We start from the raw sequence: 26900 nt of genomic DNA, 5'->3' as shown, positions 1-26900 counted from the left end.
GATTCGTGGGAATCACAAACAAATTAGCACGTATTCTCCCACTACTTCCGGAGTCGAACTCCCTCCTAGCACCTCGCTATGGGAATTCATTTTACCTCCGGCAATGAAACTATACCTCGAATTTGGCGTAAGAGTTCTAGAATATCGCCACCGCCTTCCCGAGTTATTTAAAACTCTTGATAAAGATGGCAATGGTAAATTGGACGCAAATGAAATATTACAGGGACTGAACTTGAAGAGTGATAAAACTGTTATGAGGATGATCAAGGTTCATGATACAGACGGTGATGGTGTAATAAGTTTAGAGGAACTTAAAAACATGTGCATCAATTTTTCCAGAGACAGAGAATCAATCTTATTTATGTTTTTCGATGATGATTTGGACAAAAGGATCTCAGTTAAAGACCTCGTTAAGAGCGTCAAACGGATCAATTCATCAGTGAAGCTACCAAAATATTGGTTTGACAAAGGAGTTTTGGAAGTCCTTGCCTTTCAATCAATACATTTATTAACTAACAAAAACTTCGTTAGTTATGAAGATTTTGATAAAGTGTTTTCAATTTTAGGGTATAAAAAAGATTGATTTGTGTACCTAAGTCAAATGTCACAACTACGGTAGTAAAGTTAATTAACTACATCTTTATATAGTGAGGTGAGGGAGAGTTGCATGTATATAGGAGTAGTGTTAGTAACATAGATATGGATTGCACACCTTATTGGGGATTTAAAGCTAGCCTATACCACGGATTGCACACCTTATTTGGGCACTAAGAATACCCTATACAACAAATGGAAAATCTTATTTGGGCACTACAGATTGCCTGTACTAAACTAGACTATTGACCTACATACATGACCAGCTTCCCAGACAGGTATTCGACGCTATTAAGTGAATGACATATAATTTTCTGTCAGGACATTATTAAAAAATATTCGATCTTCACTGAATAAAATGACTATCTGTCTTGGCCCTTTCGACAATTAGCCAAGTCTTGATGCCTTCAATTATTCGATTTTAATTCAAAACCAACGGGTAAGCCAAAATGCAAAATGGGTTTTACCCAATGGGTAAAACCCCTGTTAAGTAAACTTAAATGAACCTAACTTGAATGAAGTATTTTGAAAAAAATTGACGTTTGTTTGTTTGTCTGTATTTGTTTCTGAGTCTGTGTGTTTCTATGTGTTTTTGTCGTTCTCACTCTCTATGCCTGTTGGTCTGGGTGGGAATTTGCTTGTCCCAGTGTGAGCTCGCTAGTAGTATATATGTCTCTTCAAACTCCTTGTCTTACATCTCCGACTTTTTAATAAACATCCTAAACATTCGAGTCGTTAGCGTACCCTAAAAATAATAGAAGAATAACAATGTAATGAATAAAATATCTTTATTGAAATAACGACATGTAGAATTTCATCATAAAAACTAAAATGAGAGCTTTGAATCCATTCCATAAAATACTTCATTGTATTTTCTCTTAACATAGCACTTATTCAAAATTCTAAGTCCAAAAATTCTAAGTTTAAATAATTTTGAGTTAAAAAAACTTCCAAGTTCCAAAAAATTCTCAGTCCAACAAAATTTTAATTAAAAAGATTTTATTCTCATAATTGTCATGACTTGAATATTAAGTATTATGATAATTGGTCACTTCTTTTATTCAGTGATGGTCAAATATTGGCTGATCACGTCCTGAAAGGAATAAGTAAGGTTTGCAATCCGGCAATCCGAATCTATGTTACTAACAGCTCTTATATTTCGCCCTGTAAGTATATAGGGCGTTGAATCAATCTTTCTAGTTGATCGGTCTCTATGTACTTTTTAGTGTCAATTAACCCCCTAAATCTGTAAATATGGGAAACTATTTAATGTGGAAATTAAAGTAGCCCGGCTAAAAAGAAAGTCACCTGACTTTTCAAAAGGATGGAGAGCTATAACTTGTAAACTTTTACTTATCGAAAGCTATTGCTCCTGCAGCCTTTCAATCTTAGATAAAATTTTAGTTATTGGTGTCAATAAATACTCATGAAAAGAATTATCCCGTCTCCAAATTTAAGGTTTTGGGCTAAAATTTAATTTTTGCGGTTATAGTTTTTTGCTAAGGATATTGTGTTTTAGTATTTCATGCATTTTTGCATAGGTAAATGGACATTTCTGGTATGTATTTGCGCACTCTCTGCCTCTTGATGTTTCTCCAATATAACTGGCAACTTTGTAAGGATATATTCTACCATTCTTCTCTCTTTTCCAAAACTTAAATGGATTCTTCTCTTCCAACCTGTAAAAGAAAAAAAAAACATTCATCTGATGTGCTCTTACTCACTAAAATTTTAACAAAAATAGTTTTTTCTATTATTGTTTTACAGAAGTTTCTAAAGTTGAAATCAGTGAAAGATAAGAGAAAACAAAATTCCTTTCAGTTTATCTATCCATGGTAATCTGCAGTTTTTTTTTCAGAAGCCCAAATATCTAAATAGTAATGAAGAATACTGACATAGAACACTGATGACACTTGCCACCTCCTGATGAATGGACCACGAAGTAGATACCAAAAGTTTAAAAACACGACTTCTAAGAAACTGTCTAGTAAGGAACACTTCTCAATAGACGGTGATTCCAAATAATAACCACTATTCAGATTCAACTACAACTACTAATACTACTGTCAACTCACTGCAGAATAAGCCGACTGAGTCTAACACAGCTACGCGTGCTCCTCCTCCATCCCAACCTATTCAAGCCCTCCTTCTTTAAACCCTCTCAAGAAGTTCCCATTTTTCCCTCCTAGCACCTAGAAAGAATAAATCTTTCCTTACGACATCCTCCCGTCCCATTCGGTGACGACCCGCTTTTTTTGGCCCTAGACGGTTGGTCGACAAGGAAAATTCAGATTTAACGGTACAATCTATATATATCTATACTAGCTGTTGGGGTGGCGCTTCGCGCCACCCCAACACCTAGTTGGTGGGGGCGCTTCGCCCCCCCCCAAGCCCCCCCGCGCGCGTAAGTCGTTATGCGCCATATTAGTTACGCGCCATTGTAGTTGTGTCCCTATGTCCCACCTGTGAATATATATATATATATATATATATATATATATATATATATATATATATATATATATATATATATATATAAATATATATATATATATATATATATATATATATATATATATATATATATATATATATATATATATATATAATATATATATATATATATATATATATATATATATATATATATATATATATATATATATATATATATATATATATATATATATATATGTTTTTAACTACGTAAAACTTGCGAATATACAACATTCTTTGCTGTCCCATTGTCTGTGCATATAAATAGAATGTCAGGTTTAACGACTCTTGAACATGCAACATATAATGGTCCATGGGAAAACAATCCGTATTCAGATCTATACCTCATGATTCTAATGATTGCCCTTGAGCTTTGTTGATGGTGATTGCTAATCGACGATTCCCTGTGTCGCCATCGTCATTTATATATCCCCCTGTGCCCCCCGGCGTCCCTGTTGTAGTCCCTGTGTTCCGGTCGTCATGTCCCGGTGTCCCGGTCGTCATTTGTGTCCCGGTCTGTATATACATTCGTTTTTGAATTGGTTTTTCTTTAGGTTTTAGTTTTTTACCTTTTTTTAGTTTTTTTTTCTTTTTTTTAGTTTTGTTTTTCTCCTTTATTTTTCATTTTTTTTCCTTTTTCATTTTATTTTCTTTTTTAGTTTTTTTTTAGCTTTTTAGCTTTTTTAGTTTTTTATTAGTTTTTAGTTTTTTTTTCTTTTTAGTTTTTTTGTAGTTTTTACCTTTTTTTAGTTTTTAATTTTTTTTTTACTTATGTCCTGGTCGTCATTTATACTCCCTGTGTCCCGGTCGTCATTTGTGTCCCGGTGCTTTGTTGATGGTGATTGCTAATCGAACATTCATTGTGTCCCGGTCGTCATTTATATTCTCTATGTGCCGGTGTCCCGGTCGTCATTTGTGTCCCGATGTCCCGGTCTGTAATTTCGTCAGTCGAAAACATGACGTCAGTCGACACAGAAACATGACGTCACCTGACAGATCCACAGACAGACAACTTATTTTTACATATATAGATAGATATAGATATATAAAAATAAGTTGTCTGTCCGTTATGTCTGTTACACTTTGTCTGTTACGCCAGATTATATCTTCTATATATATAAAAGAAAACAAACTAAGATGTAAAAACTAGAAATTGCATAAATATTTCGAAATATTTTGACAATAGATTAAAGTAATTCGAAAAAAGAAAAATGGTAAAAAAAACTAAAAAGAAAAAACTAAAATAAAAAATAAAAAATTAAAAAATTAAAAAAAGAAAAAACCTAAAAACAAAAAACGTAAAAAATAAAAAAGATAAAAAACTAAAAAGAAAAAAAACTAAAAAAAGCTAAAAAACTAAAAACAAGAAAAAACTAAAAAATTGGGAATTGCACAAATATTTCAATATATTTTGACAATAGATTAAAGTAATTCGAAAACCTTAAAACACATACCCAAATTTTGAGGTTTAATATAATATAAATTGTTGGAGCTTTAGCATGCTTGGCACGTAAAGATTTTTCCAAGTGTCAATGTTAGAATGAAGATTGTTTTTTGTGGGTTTGCATTTGACGTCATTATAAGTATATAGGGCTTTGTATATGACGTCATTATAAGATGACACTACAGACCGGGACACCGGGACACAAATGACGACCGGGACACAGGGAATATAAATGACGACCGGGACACTCAAAGAGAAATTACAGACCGGGACACCGGGACACAAATGACGACCGGGACACCGGGAATATAAATGACGACTGGGACACTCAAAGAGAGATTACAGACTGGGATACCGGGACACGAATGACGACCGGGACACAGGGAATATAAATGACGACCAGGACACAGGGACACAACTACAACGGGGACGCCGGGGGCACAGGGGGATATATAAATGACGACGGGGACACAGGGAATGTTCGATTAGCAATCACCATCAACAAAGCTCAAGGGCAATCGCTAGAAAAATGCGGTATAAATCTGAATACGGATTGTTTTCCCATGGACAATTATTATGTTGCATGTTCAAGAGTTGGCAAACCTGACGATCTATTTATATGGACAGACAATGGGACAGCAAAGAATGTTGTATATTTGCATGTTTTACGTAGTTAAAAAAAAATATATATATACATATATATATATATATATATATATATATATATATATATATATATATATATATATATATACATATATATATATATATATATATATATATATATATATATATATATATATATATATATATATATATATATATATATATATATATATATACATATATATATATATATATATGTATATTTATATATATATATATATACATATATATATATATATATATATATATATATATATATATATATATATATATATATATATATATATATATATTCACAGGTGGGACACAGGGACACTACTACAATGGCGCGTAGCTAATATGGTGCGTAACGACTTACACGCGCGGGGGGGCTTGGGGGGGGGCGTGAAGTGCCCCCTACAACTAGGTGTTGGGGTGGCGCGAAGCGCCACCCCAAAAGCTAGTAGTTTATAATTTCGAAACATTTTTTTTTATTTTGAATTGAGCCTGAATCCCTCAAATAAAGAGTACATCATTGAGATTTTCATGATTCAAAACCAAAAATTAGAAATATAGAGCCCCCCATCTCCTCTTGAAAACTATTTAAATCACTTTTTGTATTTGTAGCAGGGATATGGCTCGCTTTTTTGACGCGCTTTTGGGCTATTGGAAATTATATTTAGTTTTGTTAGATTTTCTGTTAGAAAGGTACTTATGCATTATACGAGAAACACTCGAGAAGTGAAGTTTTGAATTAAAACTGGAATAGTTGTGGGCAAGTTGTAGAAAAAGCTAACGAAAAAAAATATGAGTAAAATATAACACTATTAACAAAATTGTGAAAACTACAACAAAGAATTATAGAACGGGGGGCTGCCCAGAAGGCAATATATTAAATACGCGCCTAAACAAACCAAATGTAACATAGCCAAAATACCTACTAAATATTTAATTAAAACATAGCTACAATGTATTTCCCCAACGAGCCGAAACTAAATGTCTGGTATTAGCAGCGTGAAAAACGGGTAATGTCTCAAGTTCGCGATCCAAATTGTCGAGTGTTTCTCGTATAATACATAAATACTTGAATAAAGATTGCACCGTTGAAATTGCTGATGCCAAAAACTTTGCAATATGGTCTTTCTAGACAATACACAGAATAGACGTAATGATGCTAGTTATAAATGTTCAACAAAAAGTTCCCAGCTTTCATCATTTTAATAGTAATAGTAAGTCGTATAAGCTAATTAAAACACATACAAAAAAAAAACATGAAACCTAAAGTGCCAGATAACATCCCCGACCAGGAGTATCCACTTAACTTTCAGCCAGGGCTTCCGCGGCAGCTTTAGGCGACGTTTCTGCAGAATTCAAGTCAAAAGGCGTTGCTTTTTACAGAGGTTACCTCTGCAGGTGTTGCTTGTGCAGGTGGTGCTGGTTCTCCACGTACTGGTGCAGCTTTGGTGGGTGCAAAAGCAAGTAAAGAATTAGCACAAAACCACTTCTAAAGGAAGCATGTTATTAAAATCAAAGTAGTAGCCTAAATTGTAGATTAAGAAAATATCACTAGAGGGTTGTTTGAAACCGTATAAAAATATTGGTATTAGCCTACAATTGGGCCTCTTTAGAGGAGAAACATTATAAGAAAACTATTCTTACTTAATATTATGCAGAAATTTTTTAATCAACACTTTTCGAAGCCTCTTCCATTATACTTTGTCTCCACCCCTCCCCCCTAATGTGCAAATATATGGATAAAATTATAGATTTTCTATCCATTTTGCCATGCGTCACTTTTGTTTCAACAAAGAACCCGTAAATTGAATAAACACTGACAAAATCTAGAAACGGAAAACACATGGGAAATTGACAATTTGAGCTACACATTTGTACATTAGGAGGTTGGGGGCTCAGGCCCTAAATTATAACTTAGTCCTTAAACTTTAGGGATTGGGGGGGGCTAAGGATTTAAACTTAATGAATTTTTTATTTCTTCGACACCCCCCATATTAATATTGAAATAACGGAGAATATGTTTTGACTGTTGAGCTTCCATTAGCAAATTGCTCACATATAGACACATTTTATGAAGTGCTTAGGGACAATATTTTACTCCGTTAAAAATATGTTGAGAACCAAACTTCCTTCATTTTCCCATGGTTGTATCTATGCTAAGAGGGTGATCTAGCAAAACGGATTATTTTATTCTTTATTTGCCATCAAATGTAGCATGACATTACAGGTATAAGTTCGGAGTAGCTGTTCGGATTCATTCGGTATCTTGCGTAATTTCTTGTACGTTATCAAACAGTTCATCGTAACGAACTGTAAGTAAGGAGTGACACGGCTCTATAGTAACCGAAACTCTATAAAAAAATTTTATTATTAGTACATCAAAAAATCACCTTATTATGCTTATTCCAAATATATAAGCTTCATCAAGTTTAACGTTACCCATCAAAAGTCACGAGTCTGAGAAAATTTGCCTGATTTTTGAAACAAGGGGGAAGCACCCCCTAAAATTCAAGGAATCTTAATGAAAACCACGCCATCATGTTCAGCGTATTAGGTAACCCTACTGTAGAATTTTCAAGCTCCTATATACAAAAATGTGGAATTTTGTTATTTTTGCCAGAAGACAGATCCCGAATGCATGTTAGTTAGGGATGGCCGTATTGAAATAATGGCCCTAGAAGATCGAGAGAGTGTGCATTCAAACGAAAATTAGAAGCTCTAGTGCCCTCTTCGAGTGATCAAAAGATTGGATGGCAACTGGCCCTCCTCCCGCACCCACTTTTTCCCCAGAGCTATCTGATCAAAATATTGAGGTAGCCATTTTGTTCAGTATAACTGAAAGATCAAATAACTAAATCTTTAGTTGTAAAATGACCCTCACAGTTTTTGTAAAGAGGCCTTTAAGTCATGAAATTTGCCCATTGTTTCCGTTTAGTATTTGTTAATGGGAAGTATATAAACACTTTTCGAGAGGGGGTGCTTGGGATGGATTTTTATAGGTAGAATCTTCCTTTAGGAGGGAAATTTCTGGGGGATGAATTTTTCGGGGGATTTGTTACACTGGGAGGATTTGACAGACTATATGATATTCTTTTTAATTGTCTTGAATTCTTTTTCCCAAATTTTTTATGTGAAGATGACCTGGTTGAATCATCTGGGAGCTATTTTCCGCGTATTTGGATTCCCGGGAAATAATTTCCACAGAAGGGGGCATTTCTGGAGTGATCTATGATCCGATTAGAGACTGAATTCTTACATTTATTGGAGAAAGAGTTTTTTTTGGACGGAATTTTTAAGCAAATCCATTTTATCACTTTATATTTTTCTTGGTTTTAAAATGGCATACTATTGTAAAAATGCAGTTTCAGCAAGAAACCTTTAAGGCTTGAACAATAAAAAGAAAAAAGGAGGACGGGCGGAGTCGTACCTCGCACCTCCCCTACCCTTGGTAGATACTCTACCGGTCACCTATATCCCCTTAATAATTTTGATGATGAATTGTTTTATCATACAAAAACAAAAGTGTAGAAAAACGAATAAAATCGGACGCCAAAACATTTCTTTTCCAAATAAAGTTGAGGCTGTAACTAGTGCTATGTAAACATCTAGATAGTTAATTGTTGGGGAAGTAAAGACTAAGTAAATAAATAGTGCATAGCCACTTTTAAATGAATAATATTATTAAAATCAAAGTAGAAGCCTAAATCATATATTAAGGAAATAGCTCGACATGGCTGTTTGAAAAAATATAAAAATATGGGTATTAGCCTGCAATTGGGGCTACTGAAAAGGGAGCACTTTAGGAAAACAATTCTTCTTCAAAATATCCAGAAAAACTGTAGTTAAAACATTTTGAAGGCGCTTTCATTATACTTTACGCTCCCCTCCCCTTAATATGCAAATATGGAGCCAAAATTATGAATTTTCCATCCATTTTGCCATGCGTCACTTTTGTTTCGACCCAAGAATTTGGTCTATACATTTGCACATTAGGCGGATAGGGGTTTACGGACTAGGGGGCATTTAGATTTAGACTTAGTGGATCTTCTATTTCTTCGACAGCACCATATTAATGTTTAAACGACAGAGGGCATGTTTTGATGTTTAAGTTTCTGCACAAATATAAGGAAATGTCTATGAAGTCCTTGAAAAGAATTTACTGAAAATATTTTGCTCCTCTTAAAACATTTTGAGGATGAAAATTCCTTCATTTCCTCCTTGCTTAATTTATGTTAGAAGGGGTATGAGTTCAAATGGGTTGTTTTATTCTTTTTTGCCACCAAATATAGCAAAAATTAGAGGTACAAGGTCAGAGTCATTCCTCATCTTGTATGATTTAGCATGCGGCATAGCTGCCAAAAACGACGTGACGACCCCTCGGAAAAATGATTTAACTTGCTCTTTAAATGCTTTTGAGTGTGATTTCAATTAGATCGATGAAGATTTAAATTTTTTGAATTATAACCAGAAAAATGTTAAAGTGTTTTGGGATTAACATTAGGTTACTTCTATTATTATAAATTTTGTAAGAACTTTTTAATTGTACTATCAGCATTAATTCCGCGACTTGTTTGGTGGTATGAAGGTACCCCACCAATGTTTTCCTTTCTCTGAAGTACTTCTCCTGCTCCTGGAGAGTTGGGTCTAAAAAGAATTTAGTATTATTAATAAATAACTAGATTCTCAAATTCACCAAACTTGTTAAATGGTATTTTTTTATTATAAATAATGGTTATCATATTATAAACTCCACATACAGGATTTCTGGGGTCAAATTTGCCACTGTGTTTTAGTGCATACTTAGAGCCTGAGAGAGTTATGTCATAATTCGAACTTGTTTCACTGTTACAAAAAGGAACTTGAGAGGATATGCGTTTCTAAAGCCCAATTGGAAAAGCCAGATTATTGTTGATTTAGAATAGGTTTGGACTCCATAAGTTTAAAAGACATGAAAAGTTGGGTAGTTTTAGAAAAGCGAAAAAATGCCCTTAAAAGTATGATTTATTTCAAAAGCAGTGGCGTAAATTCACAATATCTTAGGGGGGGGGGGTAAAATATATTTTTCATAATCTAGGTGAAATGAAGATTTTGTTTTTATTGTGTTTTTTTATGAGAATCCAAAATAGGATATTTTTCAATAGAAATACAAAGAAAAAAGTATTTTTAGAATCTTTATTTAGGAAAATATGAAGGCTGCTGAGTTCAAGATTGATGAACATGAACAAATACGGGATTAAATAGTCTCATATTGAGTGGGGCTAAACAACCTTGTGAAAATGATTAGAGATCGGTATTTCTTCAAATTATGACAAATAAAATTGAGCTCGAAGTATCAAACAGTTCGTAGTAACGAACTGAAGTAGGGAGCGACCCGGCTCAATAGTAAGTGAACAAAATTTTAAAAAACGGGATTTTGATACTAATAGATACATCAAAAGAATTGGATTTTTATGCTGATTTTAAAAATATGAGTTTCATCAAATTTTGTCATACTCGTCTAAAGTTAGATGAGAAAATTTGCCTTATTTCAGAAAATAGGGGGAAACACCACCTAAAAGTCATAGAATCTTAACAAAAATCACACCATCGCATTCAGCGTATCAGAGAACTCTACTGCAGAAGTTTCAAGCTCGTATCTACAAAAATGTGGAACTACGTATTTTTTGCCAGAAGACCAATCACAGGTGCGTATTTATTCGTTTGTTTGTTTTTTTGTTGTTGTTGTTTTTTCCCAGGGGTGATTGTATCGACCAAGTGGTCATAGAATGTCGTGAGAAGGCTCATTATACCAGATAATGTTCTCCAGTTCAAGAGAAGGTTGAAATGTTACCTTCTGAGAAGCTGTGAATTATTGACAGGCATGATTTGTTTTGATTAGCATATTATAAGGGTGGAAACAACCATCACATACAACTCAATGGGTTTCCCTGATGATTGTTGAAAAATGATGTCAGCGTTATTTTTGTTAATAAATTTATTTCTCTCTCTCTCTCCTTCTCTCATTCTCTCTCTCTCTCTCTTTCTCTCTCTCTTTCCTTTTTTTCTTTAGCAACTTGTAGTAACTAAATAGTAACTACGGCTGTTTACGCCTTGTTATGTATGCAATTTTCCAAACCCGTGTTTTGAAAAAAAATTCGACAAATAGAAAAAAAAATTGTATTTCTTTTACTTTAAGTCCTCCTTGGCCCGTAAAATTACGGCTTTAAGTTTCAGACTGATGAAGAAAATCGGGCTGTTTTTTTCTTCCCATCTCTAAATACCAAAACGTACTCCCTCTCCTACCAAAAATTTCAACGGTTTCAAACCAATCGGGGGGGGGGGATTTTTTGCCCTTTTAGACCCCTATTTCGGAGGAGGCCGTGTCCTGCAACCAATTTGCGCTTGCGAATAAGGCTCTACATAGCCCAGAGACTTGTGGTTTTAAGTTTCAATCGGTTCAGAAAAGAAGAATTTGCTGGAGAACAAATAGAAATACCAAGCCATGTAAAAGATGGAACCATTGCAATTAAACAATCAAACAGTTCGTTGGAACGAACTGTAAGTAAGGAGGGACTCGACTCAATAGTAGCCACGACTCTAAAAAATGGAATTTTAAATCTACCCAATTGTCTTCATTTTCCAATAGTTCGCGGTAACAAACTATAAGTGAGGAGCGACACGGCTAAATAGTAACCGAAACTCTAAGAAACAAAATTTTGATTTCAATTGATATGTCAAAAGAACCGGGTATATTATGCTCATTCCAAATGTACAAAATTCATCAAGTTTAGTGTTACCCATAAAAAGCTACAAGCCTGGTAAAATTTGGCTGATTCGAAAAAAGGTGGGAACACTCCCTAACAGTCAAATATCACAGCATCACGCCATCAGATTCAGCGTATCAGAGAACTTCACTGTTGAAGTTTCAAGCTTCTATATACAAAAATGCGGAATTTTGCATTTCTCGCCGGAAGAAAGATTACGGATGTTAATTGCTATTTTTTTTTCTAGGTGTGACCGTGTCGAACTGAAATTAACCGTGCATTCGAACGGAAATTAAAAGTTCTAGTGTCCTTTTTAATTGATACAAATGATTAACGGGCAACTAGCCCCTCTCCTACGCCCCTTTTTCCCCAAATTTGTCCAATCAAAATTTGGAGACATGCCTTTTTTCAGTATAGTTGAAGATCCATTAACTATGCCTCTAGGGGAAACTGACCCTCATAGCGCATGGGGAATGTCTTGTAAGTTATGAAATTTGCCCATTATTTGCGTTTAAGATTTACTATTGTAAAGTATATATACATTTTTGGGGGGGAGATATGCTCTGGATGGGTTTCTATGGGGAATCGCCAGGGGTGAACTTTGCAGAGGAAATTTTACACGGGGTGGATTTGACAGAATTCCTATACGAAATTCTTTTTATTTTTCTCACTTTCTCTTTGCCGTGCCAATTTTATATGTGGAGACGTTCCGAGGGAATTGCTCGGTGGAAAAATTTGAGCGGGTTTTTTTCCAGGAAAAAATCCCACGGAAAGGGGATTTCCGGAATGAACAGAAAAATTATTAAAAATTTAAGTATTTTGCAATTGAAAGTATGCTAAGAAGAATTTTCAGGCTGAATTTTCCGCAAGACATCTTACATAGGGGGGAGGGAGGTTTTCAGCAAGGATGGAATTTTACGGAAGTAATTGTACTAGGGGGTTACGCGGGAGCAAGTTCCCACGGGGAAACTTCCTGTGAGGGGAGAGAATTTTTCATGGAGATTGAGTCAAATTTACCGGCATTATTCGAAAAATGATCAGAAATTAAATAAGAAAAACATGTTTTTTTTTTTACTGAAACTAAGGAGCAACATTATAATTCAAAACGAACAGAAACTATTCCGTATATGAAGCGGTGGTATCCCTCCTCAATACCTTGCTCTTTATGCTAAAGTTTTGACCGTTTGTCCCAACTCTTTTAGGAACAACTCCTGAAACTTTAGCGTAAAGAGCAAGGTATTGAGAAGGCGACAACTCCTTCGTATATAGAATAATTTCTGTTCGTTTTGAATTTTGATGTTGGTATATCCTTTCAGTTGAAGAAACTCGTTTTTATATAATCATGACAAAAAGTGATAAAAAAAGCACCCAAGTTAAAGCTTAAATATCCAATGCAGTAGCTTCTATAGTTGCTTTAAAACAGAAGAAGGTTTATGGTTAAGTTGTAGCCCAAATAGCACAATAATGGGACATTCAATTACAAGAAATAATTGTACAGCTAAGTTTAGGGGACTTAAGTCCCATACCGACCACACCTAAGAAGTGAAGTTAGGTTTATCATAATGGAGCATACCAAAATATGATGAAAATATAATCTTTAGTAACAAAATTAAGGAAACTACAACAGAGAATTATGGACAGCAGGCCGCCCAAAACGCAATATATCAAAAACGTAACCTAACCACCTCCATATATTAAATATCTAATTAAAATATACCTGCATAGTACTTTATCTCACTCAGGCCAGACTGATTATCTCCGAGTGGATACAGAAAACAGGTTTCATTACAGATCAAGAACAAAGTGTGTTCACTATCAAACATTTCGTGGTAACAAACCATAGTAAGGAGCAACCCGGCTCAATAGTAACCAAAACTCTAAAAAATGGAATTTTGATACCAATAGCTACATCAACATAATCGCATTTTAATGCTGATTTTAAATATATAAGTTTCATCAAGTTTAGTATTACCCATCGAAAGTTACGAGCCTGAGAAAATTTGCCTTATTTTAGAAAATAGGGGGAAACACCCCGTAAATCTTAACAAAAATCACACCATCAGATTCAGCGTATCAGAGAACCATATTGCAGAAGTTTCAAGCTCCTATCTATAAAAATGTGGAATTTTGTATTTTTTGCCAGAAGGCAGATCACGGATGCGTGTTTATTTGATTGTTTGTTTTTTGTTTTTTTTTTTTTTCCCAGGGGTGATCGTACCGACCCAGTGGTCCAAGAATGTTGCAAGAGGGTTCATTCTAACGGAAATGAAAAGTTCTAGTGCCCTTTTTAAGTGACCAAAAAATTGGAGGGCACCCAGGCCCCCTCCCACGCTAATTATTTTCCAAAAGTCAACGGATCAAAATTCTGAGATAGCAATTTTATTCAGCGTAGTCGTAAAACCTTGTAACTATGTCTTTAGGGACGACTTACTCCCCCACAGTTCTTGTGGGAGGGGTTACAAGTTACAAACCTTGACCAGTGCTTACATATAGTACTGGTTATTGGGAAGTGTACAGACGTTTTCAGGGGGATTTTTTGGTTGAGGGGAGGGGTTGAGAAGAGGGGGATATGTTGGGGGAACTTTACTTGGAGGAATTTGTCATGGGGGAAGAAAATTTCCATAAAGGGAGTGCAGGATTTTTTAGCATTATTTAAAAAAAGAAAAAATAAATATGAAAAAGTTTTTTTTTAGCTGGAAGTAAGGAGCAGGATTAAAACTTAAAACGAACAGAAATAATTACACATACGAAGGGCTCATCTCCTCCTAATACCTCGCTTTTTACTCTAAAGTATTTTTAGTAATTTCAACTATTTATTCTACGGCTTTTCTGATTCAGGGGTCATTCTCAATGAATTGGGACAAAATTTAAGCTTTAGTGTAAAGAGCGAGGTACTGACGAGGAGTTGAACCCCTCATGTATGTAATAAAAACATGAGAATACAAAAGTTCGTTACGTAAGCTAATTTATAAGTTAAGTATATCTTTTACTAATAAAAACATTCGTAAAAAATTAAACGTTCTAGTTGTCTTTTTAAGTAACCAAAAAATCGGAGGGCAACTAGGCTTCCTCCCCCGCTCCTTTTCTTCTCAAAATCATTCGATCAAAACTATGAGAAAGCCATTTAACCAAAAAAATAAATATGCAACCTTCGTTTTAATTATTCCTCGGCGGAGAGCCAAAATCAAAACATGCATTGATTCAAAAACGTTCAGAAATTAAATAAAAAAGACAATTTTTTTAACTGAAAGTAAGGAGCGACATTAAAACTTAAACCGAACAGAAATTACTTCGTATATGAAAGGGGATGCTTCTTCATTAGCCCCCCGCTCTTTACGCTAAAGTTTTTACTGTTTTAAAAAGAAGAGTTGAGAGAAAGAGTCAAACTTTAGCGTAAAGAGCGGGGCGTTTCATATACGAAGTAATTTCTGTTCGTTTTAAGTTTTAATGTCGCTCCTTACTTTCAGTTAAAAAAAACTTGTTTTTTTTTTTATTATTTAATAACACGTAAGAACCAAGTTTAGTACAACTTCATTTTGCACGACCTAAACATTGCTGTGTTCTTGCTTAATTTTTAGGGAAATCGGAACATTGAATTTATAAAAAAAATCAAGCCTAACATTTAAGCCGGGTTCTTACATTTGAATATAAGTTTTAAAACGTGTCACTTCTTTACCTGGAAAAATTCGTTAACAGCTTATCTATTATATTTTCTCTACTTTTTCTACTGCCAGACAGGTCACATAAATATTTGAAGCTGCACTCATGAGTGTCTACTTTTTGTGCAATCTAAAAGAAAAAAAGAAACAAATCAATATCAAATTACCTCGATAACCGAGTGTACAAACACAAATATTCGATTTAAATAGAATGGCGACAACCACTTTTGCTCAGTTTTAGGATGTCTAGCTCGATTTTGCCTTTGCTCACATCAATGAAATTTGGGCTACCAAGAAAAATAATTGTTAAAAGGCTAAATACTCTCAATGCAATATGAGATATACATTTATTAAAAAAGAAAACAAACACTATTCGCCATTCGCCTGTCAAGAAAGGCAGTAAGCTTGGAAGGCTAAGCGAGATTATCACCCTCAGCTAATTAAAACCACATTTATATCACTCTACTCAACTCAAAAGAAACTCAACTGATGAAGGGAGAGAGGAAAAAAGAGAAAGAGGAAAAGACAAGAAGAAGATAGAAAATACAAAAAAATTAACAGCGAAATTAATCAGGGAAATACCTTGAATAGAATGACAACCTGGAGCGAGCTTCATATCAAAATCACTAACGAGGTAAAAAAAAGCTTCTTTGCTCGTGACTTGAAGGTAGGCGCATTTTTCACGCAATCGGGCAATATATTTCAGACATAGGGACCATAATACCGAATCGGAAAAGATGCCCGAGTGGTAGGCCTACTCGGCTATCCCGATAAAATCTCCCATCATAAATTTATTTTTATTTTCATTGTTAATGTTATCTAATAGCAATTCAAATTCGTCCAAGAAAAACTAATATCACATGACGGATTTTCGTAATCAATCCCAAAATCAAATTTCTTTTTTTCCCTTCATTTTTTATTTCGATGAAAAGGGTTTTGATCCTACCTTCGAGCCACAGGGAAATGTCATCCCCAACTCAAAATTGGGTACCTTTATTAATCAAAAGGCATGGATCGCCCGCTCCATGGTTGTCCGTTCTCTTCGCTCGCAAACGTGTCCCGGAAAAGAAAAATCCCAGGGCAGCGACTTTCTAGAAACAAATGTCTCACATAGGCCTACAGCGCACGGCTTTTTATTTAGCAAACTTAAAATCCCAAATAAAGAAGAATATGCCGTTCGTAGAACTTGACAATTCCAGAAAACGATCACTCTTTCTGAACTCACAGGTTTTGAATACTCATAAAGATTGTTCGGATTCACATAATGCGGGCGACAACTCAACGGAAAATTATTAATGGATTCATCATCCACCGCAAGTGTGTCACGAGCTTGGCTTCCAAGAATAAACCCGTTTTGTTCAAATTCATTCAAAGCGTCATCATATCCATTCACGCTTATTGAAGAAGGTGCTATTTTATACGAAAAAAAAGAAGTCTGATAGGCAGAAAGAAGAAGTGAAAATGAAGAGATAAACGTGAAAGGAACTGACATTCCGGCTGTAAAATACAAAAAGGAAAACAAACATACAAGTAATGCAACAACATAATTTCACAACTATTATTATGCGGTCGGATTCACCAAACGGACCACTTCAGCCATAGCTCTAATGTTACGGATCTCTCCCGCTGAGTGTTCTCCAAAAATCGTCCCGTTGTTCGACCAAACATTTCTGTTTCCGAGCTTACTTTAAGCCAAGTCAAGACTCTGCTTCTTTTTTGATGTTAGGTACTCGGTAACAAAAATTTCCGACCGAGCAAGTTTTGACTTACATGAAAATACTTTTCTTGCAGTTTCAGCAGACTTGAACGCAAACAACATAGGCGCAGGACACTTTTTTGCATTTACAATGGTGTACGAATCAGTAAAATTTGCTCGAAATTTAAATACAGAAACTATTGCGGTCGAAGAAAAATCAGAAATTTGCATTTTATCCGTAATCACATTCAATACACACTCAGAGATAGGAAGACCCCCATTTTGGTCAACACCATGAAATACAAGCTGATTCAGTCGTTTTTTCTGCTCTATATCATCGAGACGGGTTTCAAGCTGTTCGATCCTGTTTTCTAGGGCTAGGTTCGCGTTTTGGAGAGCCCGTAGTTGTTTTCAATCTCATCAAACTTGGTCGAATACTGGACGAGTGTAGAGTCGTGAATCCGAGAAACAATAGTCAACTATATCCGCACTATTTGCTAATCCAACTTTTTCACGAACTTCTTTTTCGATACTGTTTTGACTATTGGATTTTAGTGTGCCCAAGTAAAATAAAGCAGAATTTATTGAATTCACCGATGTATCTGGTAAACTCGAACCACTAATCTCGAAATCCTTATCAGGAAAATCGGCTAATTCTGCAAAAGCGTTCGCAACGCCTTATTCATTTTTCTTCTTAGCCTCCTTGGAAATGCTAACAAAGGCTGAAAGTTGTGAGACTGTTGTTGTCATGATTTCATGGCTTTCATAACAAAATACAACATATGGTTTTTTTGTTCTTGGCCTGAATTATATCCAACACTCGGCATGGCCATGGTGGGTAATTTTTGAATTTTGCTAGAACAACAGCATCCTTTGTGAACTGAACCATTGAAATATATTATATATATATATATATATATATATATATATATATATATATATATATATATATATATATATATATATATATATATATATATATATATAAAACAGCTTAACTTTGAATAGGTAGACCCACGTGAGCTTGGCAATCACCTTATAATCGGTTAATCAGTCCAAATCTGAATGCAAAAAGTACTCCGAAAATTATCAGTCACTGCTGGCTATTATTGCATCTGCCCGGAATGAATACTGAGCGCGTGTTAATTCCTTTAACTTATTAAATAAAAAAAACTAGTTTTTTGAACTGAAAGTAAGGAGCGACATTAAAACTTAAAACGACCAGAAATTACTCCGTATATGAAATGGGTTGTCCCCTTTGCAATCCCTCGCTCTTTACGCTAAAGCTTTTACTTGTTTTAAAAAGCAGAATTGTGGCAAAGAGTCAAACTTTAGCGTAAAGACCGAGGGATTGCGGAGGGGACAACCCATTTCATATACGGAGTAATTTCTGTTCGTTTTAAGTTTTAATGTCGCTCCTTACTTTCAGTTCAAAAAACTAGTTTTTTTATTTAATTTTTGAATGTTTTTGAATTAATGCATTTTTGATTTTGGCTCTCCGCACATAAATTATTAAAATGAAATTTTCATATTAATTCTTTTTTGGCTAAATGGCTTTCTCTTAGTTTTGATCAGACGATTTTGAGAAATAAGGGGTGGGGAAGGAGGCCTAGTTGCCCTCCAATTTTTCGGTTACTTAAAAAGGCAACTAGACCTTTTAATTTTTAACGAACGTTTTTATTAGTAAAAAATATACGTAACTTAAGAATTAACTTACGTAACAAACTTTTATATTCTTATATTTTTTATTATGTATATGAGGGGGTTTGTCTCCTCGTTAATACCTCGCTCTTTACACTAAATCTTAAGTTTTGTCCCAATTCTTTAAGAATGACCCCTGAATCAGAAAGGCCGTAGAATAAATAGTTGAAATTACTAAAAATACTTTAGCTTAAGGAGCAAGGTATTTATCTCCTCCTAAATACCTCGCTCTTTATGCTAAAGTATTTTTAGAACCCCTCATATGCATAATAATCTCTGTTCGTTTTAAGTCTTAATGCTACTCCTTACTTTCAGTTGAAAAAAACTTTTTCATGTTTATTTTTCATTGTTTTTTTTTATATTAATGCTAGAAAATCCCGCGCCCTTTTCATTGAATTTCTCTTCCCCAATGACATGTTCCTCCAAGGTAAGATCCTCCCAAATAGCCCCCTCTCCTCAGCCCTACCCCCAAACCCAAAAAATCCCCCTGAAAACGTCTGTACACTTCCCAATAACCATTACTGTATGTAAACACTGGACAAAATTTGTAACTTGCAGCCCCTCCCCCAGGGACTTTGGGGGAGTGAGTCATTCCAAAGGCATAGTTATTATTGTTTTCGAATATGCGGAACAGAATGGCTATCTCAAAATTTTGATCCGTTGGTTTTGGGAAAAAATGAGCGTGGAAGGGGGCCTAGGTGCCCTCCAATTTTTTGGTCACTTAAAAATGGCACTAGAACTTTTCATTTCCGTTAGAATAAGCCCTATTGCGAGATTCTGGACCACTTGGTCGATACGATGACCCCTGGAAAAAAAAAACAAAAAACACGCAACCGTGATCTGTCTTCTGGCAAAAATTACGAAATTCCACATTTTTGTCGATAGGAGCTTGAAATTTTTGCTATAGGGTTCTCTGATACGCTGAATGCGATGGTGTAATTTTCGTTAAGATTCTTTGACTTTAGGGGGTATTACCCCCTATTTTCCAAAATAAGGCAAATTTTCTCAGGCTCGTAACTTTTGATGACAAAGTTTAAATTTGATATTTAGAATCAGCATGAAAATTCGATTCTTTTGATGTATCTTTTAGCATCAAAATTCCGTTTTTTAGAGTTTCGTTTACTATTGAGCCGGGTCGCTCCTTACTACAGTTCGTTACCACGAACTGTTTGATCAAGTCCTATAACGCTTAAAAAAAAACTCTAGCAATCATGCCCTCACATATAAAGATCGTATCCAATTTAACTCAATATCAAGTTCATTAGCAATTTATTATGGCACAGATCATATCCAATTTCGCAATTTCGCTCAATAGGTCAATATGCTTTTTTAGGAAACAGGTTTTGAGAATGCAAGATAAGTCACTTCCAGATCCTTTCGCTTTGAACGATGAATGATCGATGGTTTGATTACTTGATAAAAATCATTCAGCTCTAGTGCCTTAGTCTTATCCTGTCACGTAAATTCTACCTTGTTTGGCCATCTATATATTTAGTATATCTATGATATCAAATAAAAAGCAATATTATTGATTAGACCTTTTATAAGTTTGATTCCCCGCATTCCCTGAGCAACTTCCAAAGTAAGATATTTAACGCATAGCTGACATTTACCCCACTTATCTTAAAATTTTCATAGAAAACCATGTTTGTTGCCTAATAGATTTGCACGACAGGTATACGACCGTTATTTTTTTTTTAATAAACAAATGAGTGTAAAGAGTGAGGCATTGAGGGGAACCCCCCTCATATACTGAATCATTCCTTTTCGTTTTAAGCTTTAATGTTGCTCCTTACTTTCAGTTGAAAAAACTTGGTAAAATCCCTTACCACATGTAAAATTCCTCTATGGAAAGATTCTCTCACGTGACCCCTCCCCATAAAATCCCTCACCCCCCCCCAAAAAAATGTCTATACTGTACTTCTCAATAACCAGAACTGTATGTAAATTAAATAAAAACAAATTTTTTCAACTGAAAGTAAGGAGCAACACTAAAACTTAAAATGAACAGAAATTATTACGTATTTGAGGGGGAGCTGGCCCTCCTTAACACCTTTCTCTTCACGCTAAAGTCTTTTAGTATTTTTTTAAAAAAATCTTATTTTTCTTATTAAACAACCCTTTTGCTTCAGGAGTCGTTCTTAACGAATTGGGACAAAATCTAAAGTTTAGCGTAAAGAGCGATGTATTAAGGATGGGGCAACTCCCCTCATATACGTAATAATTTCTGTTCTTTAAGATCTAATGTTGCTCCTTACTTCCAGCTGAAAAAAAAACTTGTTTTTTTATTTAATTTCTTATTGTCTTTTAAGTAATACCGGGAAATCCGGCTCCACTTCCACGGAAAAATGTCCCCCATGGGAACTTCCTTTAGACATTTCAATTTTGGTGAAAAATTACCCAGGACAATTACCCTTAACTACTCCGCGCGTAAAATTGAGTCTGCAAAGAGAAAGTAAGACAAATAAAAATAATTCGTATAGGAATTCTGCCAAATTTTCCCAGTGTAAAATGTCCCCTGAAGTAATCACCCCCTTCCCTCCTTATCGAAAATTCTCCCCATGACAATGCCCCCGAAGAAAATCCCCCCGCCCAAAACATGTATGGATACTTCCCTATGATAAACCCTGTATTATGACAAGGGGCAAATTTTGTAATTTAAGGACCTTTCCCCAGGAGCTGTAGGGGGGTTATCCTATCTTCAATGCTATAGTTGTTGGGCCTTTCAATTATGCTGAACAAAACAGCTATCTAAAAAAATTTGGACGGTTTTGGGGGGACAAGGGCACTAGAACTTTTAATTTCAGTTCAAATGTGCCTTCTCCCTGTATTTTAGGACTATTTGGTGGATGCGACCATCCCTTGAAAAATTAAATAAATGCGTATCTTTTATTTTTCTTCTGTGATCTTTCCTCTGGTAAAAACCACAAAATTCCACATTTTCAAGGTACGAACTTCAAGCCCCTACAGTTTATTTTTGTGATACGTTAAATCTTACAGTTTGATTTTCACTCAGATTCCTTGACTTTTAGGGGATATCCCTCTTTTCGAAAATCAAGCAAATTTTCTCAGGCTCGTAGCCTTTGATGGGTAACACTAAACTTAATGGATTTTATATATTTGGAATCACCATTATCAGTCAATTTTCTTGATGTATCTATTGGTATCAAAACTCCTTTTTATAGAGTTTTGGCTACTACTGAGCCGCGTTGTTCCTTACTTATAGTTCGTTACCACGAACTGTTTCACAATGGGCAAAGCTCATAGCTTGCATTCATTCCACCGGGTGCTGTTGGGGCTATCCCCACAATCTTCGAGGTCATCCTCGAAGACATAGTTATTAGATCTTTTGACTATGGTAAACAAAACAGTTATCTCAAAATTTTGATCGGACGATTTTTGGAGGAATAGGGGCGTGGGAGGGGGGCTAGCTGACCTTCAATATTTTTGATCACTTAAAAGCCCTAAAACTTTTGATTCTTCATCAAATGAGCTCTCTTCCAATCTTGTTAGATCACTGAGTTGGACACGATCACCCCTTGGAAAAACACTAGGCAAAAAAAAAGAAAAAAAAACATAACTAAAAAAATAAGAACGCATCCGGATTTTTTTTTCTGGCAAAAATACAGTATTCCACAATTTTATAGATAGGAGCTTGAAACCTTTACAGTAGGCTTCTCTGATATGCTGAATCTGATGGTGTAATTGTAAGATCACTTGATGTTTTGAGGGCGTTTCCCCCTTTTTCGAAAATTGGGCAAATTTTCTCGTGCTCGTAATTTTTGGTGGGTAACATCAAACTTGAGGAATTTTATATATTTTGAATAAGGATCAAAATTCGATTACATGATGCATTACACTACTTACTTACACTACTTACAGTTCATTTGCTCCTTACTTACAGTTCATTACCACGAACTGTTTGATATTTCTGATCCTTCCATACCTAAAGACTAATATATTTTTAACACACAGAACGGGGTTACAAATTTTATGTGGGCTGAAAGCTTACATTCATCAGCTCATCGCCAGGTGGACTTGTATGCAGAAAAAAAGTAAATAATTTTGGATAACTAATTCACTGCGCTCGAAATTGGGGGCAAAATTTGTTTTGTCTCTCATAGGTTTGAAACATGCAGGGCATGCGAAGAGGTTGACCTCAACAAAGATAAAAATCCTGAAAGGAATTTGACTGTATTGATGTGTGACACCTGAAGTTGTTACAGATTTTTTTTTTTTTTTTCACCGATTGACTTAAACTTCAAGGCGTATAGACTTGATCAAGAGATGTCCCCTTGGTTCAGAAAATGAAAAAAGTAGGAACAACGGTTCCATCGATTCCTGACGCAATTATATACAATGGATTGTGTTTCTTCTCCTTTTGGCTTTAAACATGTCTGCCATGTAGCCAAAGACTGGGGACCTTAATGAAGACAAAAGTATTTATGAAAAAACTCGTTGTTGGGCCCATGACACCCAAAACAGGTCCTTTTTTGTCTTGGTTGGCTTGCAATGGACTGGGTATGTATACTGGGTGGTTTTAGGTGTCTAACCCCTGGTTTTTACCCCCCCCCCACCCCCTGGGAAATATTCCCTCGAAAAATACCCCCGCGGAAAATACCCCCAGAAAACACCCCTCGTGAAAAATACCCCCGGAAATACCCCCTTGGAAAATGCCCCCACAGAAAATACCCCTGCAGAAAATACACTCCCGGAAAATACCCCCCAGTAATCACCGCCCCCGCGAAAAATACCCCCCAGACATACCTTCCGGAAAATATCCCTCCTGGAAAATAACCCCCTTAGAAAATACCCCCGAAAAATATCCCCCCCCCCCGGAAATTACCCTCCATGGAATATACTCCCCATGGAAAATACTCCCCCTTTCCGCGTGGAAAATACCCCGGGTAAATACCTGGCCAATGGTAACTGAAAGCTTAGAAGTGCATTTCCTAAGAAACTGTCTAGGAAGACACATTTTATAGTGGCTGCTGATTTAGGAATAATAATTGTTTTTCAGATTCAAAAGAGTAATAACTTTTAATAATTGAAACAGAATATTAAGAATTTCAATAAAGCCAGAAACTCTTAAACATGGCGTCAAATTGAAATGAAAGGCACGCAATTGAAATTATTGAATCATTATCGTCGAAAACAAATAACTATAACCGAGAACAGCAAGGAATCACTTTTTTTTGCATGGTTAGTTTTCCCAAGGGGGAATCGTACTGAACCAGTAGCTATAGAATATTCGGAAAGGGCTTATTTTAGCAAAAATCATAATATCTAGTGTCATTTTAAGAACGAAAGGGATGATGCCACTGTAAAATAATGTGTTCTACCACTTTCTACCATAAAAATTAACTGAATCAGGACTGTCAATTGGGCCGTGAGCCTAGGGAGCTCACGGTTCAACAAGTTACTGTGAACCATCTGAGTTTCAGCCACAAAGTCAGGCGGAAAACACCTGTTCCGGCTGCAAGATCAAGATGAGGTAAAACATCAATTGTTGCCCAAATAGACACAAAATGCCTGAGACAGTGAATTCTAAGATAGCCAATCGATTTTTCAAGGTACAGAACTTCTACCAGGTAGTTCCCAAAACAGTCCTTGTCCTTTTTTTAAACCACGAAGAGATCGCGCAGTTTCTTCACTTAGGATGGACAAAGATTTTTTGTAGGGTTTATTATAGATACTGAAAAAAAAAAAAATCAAAACGCAACAGAAATTGATAAAAAAATTGTTCTTGAGGAAATAAAGAGCAAAGGTGAAACTTAAAACGAACAAAATGATTGCTTTACAGTGTAGCAGACATATGTCCACAAAACTAGCTATCAAACAGTTCGTGGTAACGAAATTTAAGTAAGGAACGACCCGGCTCAATGCTAACCGAAACTCTACAAAGTAAAATTTGATACTAATATTTATATATATATATATATATATATATATATATATATATATATATATATATATATATATATATATATATATATATATATATATATATATATATATATATATATATAAAGAATAGGCTTATTATGCTGATTTCAAATATATAAGTTTTATTAATTTTAGTGTTACCCATTACAGTCTATGAGCATGAGGAAGTTGGCCTGATTTTCAAAAAAAGGGAGAAATACCCCTAAAAGTCATAGAATCTTAATGAAAATCACACAATCAGATTCAGCGTATCCCTGCTGTACACCCTTCCTACAGAAAACCTTACTGTAGAGGTTTCAAGCTCCTATCTGCGAAGATGTAGAATTTTGATTTTTTTGCTAGAAGAAAGATCACGGATGTGTGTTTATTTGTTGTTTTTTCTCAGGGTGATCGTATCGACCCAGTGGTCCTAAAATATCTTTATTGGACTCATTCGTACGATAACTAAAAATTATAGTGCCCTGTTTAAGTGACCAAAATGATTGGAAGGCAACTAGACCCCCTCCCCCCGTTTTCCACAAAATTTTCCGGTCAAAATTTTAAAATAGCCATTTTGTTCATCATAATTGAAAGGCCTAATAGTATTTGTAATTGGGAAGTATGTATACATTCCGTATGGGGGGAATGAGCTTTCTGCTGGGGTTTTCCACTGAGGAATTTGCCATAGAGAGGGAAGTTTCCAGGGAGTGAACTTATCAGGGGAAATAATGCGCTTGAGGAATTTCCCAGAATTCCTCAACAAAATTCTTTTTATGTGTCTTGCTTTCTCTTTTCCGTCTCAATTTTACGCGTGGAGTTGCTAAGGGTAACTGTCAGGGGTAAATTTTCACCAGGATTAAATAGTATAGAGGATATTTCCTTGGGTAGGGGGATTTCTCCATGGAGGTAGGGCCAAATTTCCTGGTATTATTTAAAAAACGATCAGAAATTAAATTATAAAAACAAGTTTCTTCAATTGGAAGTAAGGAGCAACATTAAAACTTAAAACGAACAGAAATTATGATGGATATGAAGGGGATTGTTCCCTCCTCAGCACCTTTTTCCTTAGGCTAAAGCATGAATTTTGTCCCAATTCTTTAAAAACGACTCCTGAAACGTTTATTAAAAGTACTAAAAAGCTTTAGCGTAAAGACCGAGGTGTGGAGGAGGGGCGAATCCCTTCATATACGTAACAATTTCTGTTCGTTTTAAGTTTTGATGTTGCTCCTTACTTTCAATTGCAAAAACTTGTTTTTTTATTTAATAATAATAAACTGACTCAAGAAGTTTCCCTGTATTTGTAGAATTCTGAAAAACTAGCACTTAACAGAAAAATGAGCTTGCTTGAGTGTCATAGAGAACTTAAATAATATTTCATGATAAATGAAGACTTATGAATTAGCTTAATATTTTCTACATAAAATTTTTTAACATATAAAATATATAATTCTATATATATTCGGCCTCCACAAATGAGTTTCCTAGGCCCCTGGCCCTCACAAATATAGCCTAATGCATCCTCACTCCATTCGTTACAATTACCAGTTCAAGCTTTCAGCTATCCCACTTCCGTTACTTTGAGGCACCATTTCTGAAGAATTTTCACAAATTGAGCCTCCCGAAGGCAACGCGAAATTTTAAGAAAAAAGAAAGCAAAAACGTAAAAAGAAATATTGCAATAAACAAGTAGCGTTTAAATTTTGGAAGACTTGACATTCATTTGGAACGACATTCATCATTAGCCTCCGAGGGACCAGCTTGCCTACTGCAATTCAAAGGGTATAGGTTTTAGAAAAGCAAAAGTTTTTAGCATTTCAAAATTCAACGTAACGATCGAGTTTCATGTGTATTCAAATATATGTCCCAAAGTTCAAATGCCTACAGCACTAAAGCCTAATTTTTTTTAACATGGATTTCCACACTACCAAGTTAGAATTTGGAATTTCCCAAATTCAAAGTTTTTATATTGTCCGAATTTCGCA

The 26900-nt window shown here is 35.2% G+C and overlaps 1 long non-coding RNA gene across 3 annotated transcripts; it reads right to left on the bottom strand.

The window, feature by feature from the left end:
* Positions 1 to 123: 123 nt before the first annotated feature.
* LOC136042219 (uncharacterized) lies at positions 124 to 16916 on the bottom strand. 3 transcript variants are annotated; one of them, XR_010621204.1, is made up of 3 exons: positions 16707 to 16832; positions 15614 to 15726; positions 124 to 2273 (listed from the first exon to the last, which is right to left on the bottom strand). It is a non-coding gene; the product is annotated as an uncharacterized LOC136042219 (long non-coding RNA). The 3 variants fall into 3 exon arrangements; XR_010621202.1 differs by having other exon boundaries at positions 16588 to 16815; XR_010621201.1 differs by having other exon boundaries at positions 125 to 2273; positions 16822 to 16916.
* Positions 16917 to 26900: the final 9984 nt, after the last annotated feature.

This window comes from Artemia franciscana, chromosome 2 (genome assembly GCF_032884065.1).
Source record: "Artemia franciscana chromosome 2, ASM3288406v1, whole genome shotgun sequence".
NCBI lineage: Eukaryota > Metazoa > Arthropoda > Branchiopoda > Anostraca > Artemiidae > Artemia > Artemia franciscana.
The sequence above is the reverse complement of the archived record's forward strand: the minus strand, read 5'-3'. Positions and strand labels throughout refer to the sequence as shown.